General features: G+C 38.8%; 1 long non-coding RNA gene across 1 annotated transcript; it reads left to right on the plus strand.

Annotated features, from left to right (window-relative positions):
• The first annotated feature begins 663 nt into the window (after nucleotides 1-663).
• LOC117509156 lies at nucleotides 664-5,952 on the plus strand. The gene is made up of 3 exons (XR_004560277.1): nucleotides 664-801; nucleotides 1,292-1,297; nucleotides 5,943-5,952. It is a non-coding gene; the product is annotated as an uncharacterized LOC117509156 (long non-coding RNA).
• The last annotated feature ends 277 nt before the right edge of the window (nucleotides 5,953-6,229 follow it).

Below are 6,229 nucleotides of genomic sequence, written 5' to 3' on the forward strand. Positions count from 1 at the left end.
GCTAATATGCTGGCATGTCCAGGGCCCTGCTAGCCACTGCTGGTAGTTGGGGTGGCTAGCAGCCACTGCTAGCTACTGTGTCCTTTCAGAGCATTACATTTCAAATATCTGAGATAGTATGGTTTGCTTTGCTGTTATTTGTATTACGGCACCATCAAAGAAATCTGTGCTCCAGTATTTATGTTGAGTGAAATTTTAGTAATGATTAATTTATATTTTAGCACTGGTCGCACTAATTAGCAGGTATTTAACAAAAGTGTCACAGTTTCTGAATAAGCCAGAGATATTTTTTAATATGCACACCTGTTATGAAAACCAAAACCCATTCCACCAAACACCTGAACCTTAGCCTGTTAGCTTTAGCTTGTTTGGTACCAGCAAGATGGGGTGTGTGCAGATGTAATTAAACAAAAACACTTTGAAGATGTTTTCATTTTCATCTAATTTTGTGACATGCATATGTTTTTCTGGTACTGATAAAAAGCATTCATAATGCTCCATTTTGCAATATTTATTTTAAAAAATGATTGACCTTCTTTGTGGAAGTAAAAGCCAATAAGAGACCAAAACAGACTCATTACATGATGGAATACATAAAATATATGGCAGCACGGTAGCTTAGTGGTTAGCACTGTTACCTCACAGCTAGAAGGCCATGGGTTTGATTCCCACCTGTGGTCTTTCTGTGTGGAGTTTGCATGTTCTCCCCGTGTTTGTGTGGGTTTCCTCCAGATGCTCTGGTTCCCTCCCACATTAAAAGACACGCAGGTTAGGTGAATTGGAAACTTTATAATTGTCCAGGTCTCCCTTGCAAAAGAGGTCTTGATCTCAACGGGACTAACCTGGTTAAATTAAATTAAAAATACCAACCACCTGTGCACTTTTATCTGACACATGCTAACCAATCGGACTTGGACCAAAATATGGCAACACAGTGTAATATGAGTTCAGACTGTACTATGACAGGACTGCCACAGTGTCAGGAAAACAAACAAACAAACAAATCCCTTATACTATAAATGGCCAAACCTGTTTTTTCCTTATCAGCACTGTCCATGGTGCTGATGTAGACAACAACAATCAGGTGTGCTGCCTTGTCCTTTGAATATCAGAAGTAACCAACATTTACATACTGACATGACAACAGAAACATCATCCTGGAGTTTGATAGTGTGCAAAAAAAAAAAAAAGGATCACTGCTTTTCAGTCAAACAAAAAGTTGACAGACACAAAAAGGGTACAGGTGCATAGTTGGAGAGTTTCATTGCTCCTTCAGAATGCCAGAGGATAGGGGCATGTATCTGATCTTTAACCTGTTTTTTTGTTTGTTTGTTTGTTTGTTTTTTTGTTTAACCCAGTGTTCCAAAGATTTATCCTGTATGTGGAAAAAAATACCAAACCTAAGTATCTGGAAAGCCAGGTTAAAGTCTCCTTTACAGATTGACAAAGAAATGGTCAATTGTCCTACAACGTGTTACTGTAATACTAATCCAATATTTTTATTGCAAAAGAAAGCTATAGGAATGATCTGTAACAAATCATTTTATGAGCCCACGAGCTCGTACAAGCCATTGTTTGCCTGTTTACATATGCTAAAATTCTGGGACTTGGTTGAATACATCACAATACAAATTATGCATAAAGTTAAAAAAAAACTGTTGCCACAACATGTCTAGGATATGCCCACTACTTTAGTGGGTTTTAAAAGACATTACAAGAATAATAAAATTGTTTGTTATAGTTTAAAGACTTAGGTTTATTAATTTTGTTATTGCTTTCGGGATTGTGTGTTGTGTTCCATTGTTTGTCTGGTTGGGTTTTGCAAATTGGAGTTCATTGACTAATTTTGCATGCTTTTTTTTGGTATTTGTCATGATGGGTGTGGGTGTGTGTGTGTGTGTGTGTGTGTATTATATATATTATATATATATGAATGAATGAATTTATTTATTCAACACACACACACAGTCCAAAACAACAACAAACAAACCTTACAATGAAAAGAAGATGGATTGACACTGAAAAAGAAAATGGATTGACACTGAAAAAGAAAATGGATTGACAATGAAAAAGAAAATGGATTGACAATGCATCTGTGTGCCTGAAAGGGTGTAGGCAGAAGCAAAGCTTTTTAACGCCTACCCCTTTAACCAAATGTAACATTATCTAGTCATCAGAAAGGAGTGCAAAAAAACAAAAACAAAAAAACCACAACTATTCCCACTCCCATTTTCAATCTCTTCAACTTAAAGGACACAATCGGAGTGTTACCGAACAAATTTACAATTACAATTGGCTACACACAAAACTCATCCTTCCTCAGCAGATACATATCTTGAAAACATCATTTCTTTATATTGATTTTTAAACTGATTGATATTTGGACATCGTTTGAGTTCATCTGTCAGGATATTCCATAGGGCCACACATGGAGACACAGAAACCTTTCCTGGTTGTCTGAGTGCCAGCAATTTTAAAATGATACAAGCCCCGTAAATTATATTTTCCCTCTCTCTCAGTAAAATATTCTTGAATTCTAAATGGCACTTGATTATTTTTCACTTTGTACATTAATTGAACAGTCTTGAACAAAATGATATTGTGAATTTTTAATATTTGAGATTTAATGAACAATGGGTTGGTGTGGTTTCGATAACCTGCATTATGAATTGTTCTTTTTTGAACAATGAATAATGGTTGCAATGTAGTTTTATAATTGTTGCCCCAAACTTCAGCACAGTAAGTCGGTGCAACCAATGAACAATATAAAGTAGTGCTCTGCCATCAAGAACATGCTTTGCTTTATTTAATACTGAAATACCCTTTGATACCTTCATTTGAATATGCTGAATATGAGCTTTCCAATTAATTTTTCATCAATAATGACACCTAAAAACTTATCCTCTTTGACACGTTCTCTTTTTACCACATGTATATTTAACTGAATTTGTTTGTCTTTTTTATAATTTCCAAATAACATTAATTTAGTTTTAGATCAATTTAATGATAATTTGTTAATATCAGTAAAATATTCTTGAATTCATCTCTTTAACTTTATCATTTCAGTTCCTAAATCTGATAATAATTGTTGCATATTTTCCCCTGAGCAAAACAGGTTTGTGTCATCTGCAAAGAGAACAACTTTAACCAGACCTGAAACTTTACATAAATCATTAATGTATTAAAATAAATAATTTTGGGCCCAGCACAGAACCCCATGGAAGCCCACAAATGATGTCCAGACATGAAGAACAGTAGTCCCCCAGTTTAACAAACTGCTTCCGGTTTTTTAAGTAGCTTTTAATACAACTCAGAGCAACCCCTCTGATCCCATACAGTTCCAACTTTTGAAATAATATACTGTATTGTGATCAATTGTGTCAAAAGCCTTTCTTAGGTCAATAAATAAACCTACTACTATTACCCTTTGGTCCACATGTTTATTGATCTCTTCTATGGAATCGAGTAATGCCAGTGTAGTGGACCTTTTCGCTCTAAAACCATATTGACTTTCATTAAGCAAGTTGTGTCGTTCTATAAATTTATCCAGTCTGCTGTTGTAAAGTTTTTCCAGTATCTTTGAAAATTGTGACAATAGAGACACAGGCCTGTAGTTAGTAAAAAGATGCTTGCTACCAGATTTGAATAAAGGTATCACTTTTGCCACTTTCATACTGTTAGGAACAATTCCAGTTTGAAATGATTTTAAAAATATATGATAATGGTTTTGCGATTTCAGTAATTATTCGCTTTACTAAGGATATACGTATGTACCTCATTATGATCCATTGACTTTTTACTTTTACATGTACTAACTACATTAATAATTTCTCTTTCATCTACTGGGCTGAGAAACATTGTGTGCGGATTTCTTAGACTTAGACTTAGACAACTTTATTCATCCCACCAGGGGCAATTAATTTCAGCAGCCTGCATACCGGCACATCACAAAAAAAACAAACAAAAAAACATACTACATCCACATAAAATGTGCAACATACTACAGCCACATACCCATACATCCACACCTTACAAGGAATTTAAAAGAGGGATAGCAGAAGGAATAAAAGATTTTAACAACCGATTCGTCCTGCAGACAGGTGAAACATAACGACGGCCCGAAGGCAACAAAGAAAATTCACCTGCCAGCACATTATAGGCCAATCTCCAACCTTCCTTTTCTCTCAAAAATTCTTGAAAGGGTAGTTGTAAAACAGCTAACTGATCATCTGCAGAGGAATGGTCTATTTGAAGAGTTTCAGTCAGGTTTTAGAATTCATCATAGTACAGAAACAGCATTAGTGAAGGTTACAAATGATCTTCTTATGGCCTCAGACAGTGGACTCATCTCTGTACTTGTTCTGTTAGACCTCAGTGCTGCTTTTGATACTGTTGACCATAAAATTTTATTACAGAGATTAGAGCATGCCATAGGTATTAAAGGCACTGCGCTGCGGTGGTTTGAATCATATTTATCTAATAGATTACAATTTGTTCATGTAAATGGGGAATCTTCTTCACAGACTAAGGTTAATTATGGAGTTCCACAAGGTTCTGTGCTAGGACCAATTTTATTCACTTTATACATGCTTCCCTTAGGCAGTATTATTAGACAGCATTGCTTAAACTTTCATTGTTACACAGATGATACCCAGCTTTATCTATCCATGAAGCCAGAGGACACACACCAATTAGCTAAACTGCAGGATTGTCTTACAGACATAAAGACATGGATGACCTCTAATGTTGTGTGTTGGGGGGTGTGGCTGGATATTTTGGTGTTCTTTTCTTTTCTTTGCTCTTCAGGTGGCATGGAAACTGATTTGTCTATGGAGAAGGTGCTGGCTGAAGAGTCCTCACCCTCATCAACATCATGTGGAGCACCTGTGACTGGTGCTCACATGCAACCTTAAAGACTTTCAGCTGAAGCAGATAATTGGATGGCGTTCTGCATTTAAGTCATGTGTGATTCAAGCAGAACTGCCGGGAACTCGACCTTGTGATGTTCGTTTGTGAGATGCTGAGGACCGCGCCTGGGTTTGACACATCGAGCCCGTGAAGCAGGGAAGGGTGAGGACACATGCTGTCAGCACACATCAAAGGTGATTAAGTGTTTGACTAATTGTTGATAGTAACTTGGTGTTTTGTTACACAGTATACTTGAATTGTGATGAGAATTGTGCAGCTTGCCTCTCACTGCTGTGGCGTGCGGATAATTGATCCTCCACCTGTTGTGAGAAGCTGCTCATTTGCATAAAGTTAAAAAAGATACAGACCTGAATGTGTTGCTGATAGCGTGTGTCTTTTGAAAGATATTGTTGTAACTGCTGACTTACCTCACCTCTTCTTTGCTTCACAGAGAGTCAGTTTGTCGTGTCCACCTGGGGGGTGTTTGGCGGTGGTCATGGGTCCAGGAGCGCCGGGGCCTTATGGGCGCTGGAGAGCGTGCCAATAGTCACTCCACCAGAAAGACGCTGTTTAGTTTGTACACATTGTTATGCACCAAAGAGGGTAAAAAATAAATTGTTTTGTTTTGGAACCGCTTTCTGGTTATTTTTAGCGCTGGGTTCTGTCAGACGCAGGTCCGCTCCTCAACCCGCGTCGACACATAACAGTAGTTTCCGGCCATTCCATAATGGACCCAGCGGCAGAGGCGGTTCCTTTTGCCGAAAAAGTTCAAGAACACTTGGAGAAAATATGGGAGCAATTACAGCATCTCGCAAACCAAATTAAACAAACAGACGCCCGTGTTACGGAGCTTGCAGCGCAAGCCGCTCCGCTCGCTGCTGCTCCAGCTGCGGCACCATCGATACTAGTGCAGATAACTCCGTCACCCAGAGATTCGGCGTCCGAACCGATTGTTTGTCATCCGGAGTCTTGTGCGGTGATGCAATGTTCTCTGGTTTCTGCTCAGTCAGGTTGGAGTGCCGCAGCTTTACGAGGAATGTTTGTAGATGGGTTAAATGAGTCATTAAAAGACGAGCCGGCAGTCCGTGACGAGCCAAACGATTTAGATGAGCTAATATCGTTGGTGATTCGTCTAGATGATCGGATGAAGGAGCGTGGACGCGAGACAGGACGCCCATCAGAGCGGGTTTTTTCGTCTCGGGGCTTTCCCCGACACAGATCTGGGCCGTCACTTTTTCGCCCCACTGAAGCTCCTCTGACGGGACCTCTGGCTCCTCCTGTTGACGAGCCCATGCAGCTCGGACGAGCAGAGATTACTGTA

Source organism: Thalassophryne amazonica, chromosome 4 (genome assembly GCF_902500255.1).
Source record: "Thalassophryne amazonica chromosome 4, fThaAma1.1, whole genome shotgun sequence".
NCBI lineage: Eukaryota > Metazoa > Chordata > Actinopteri > Batrachoidiformes > Batrachoididae > Thalassophryne > Thalassophryne amazonica.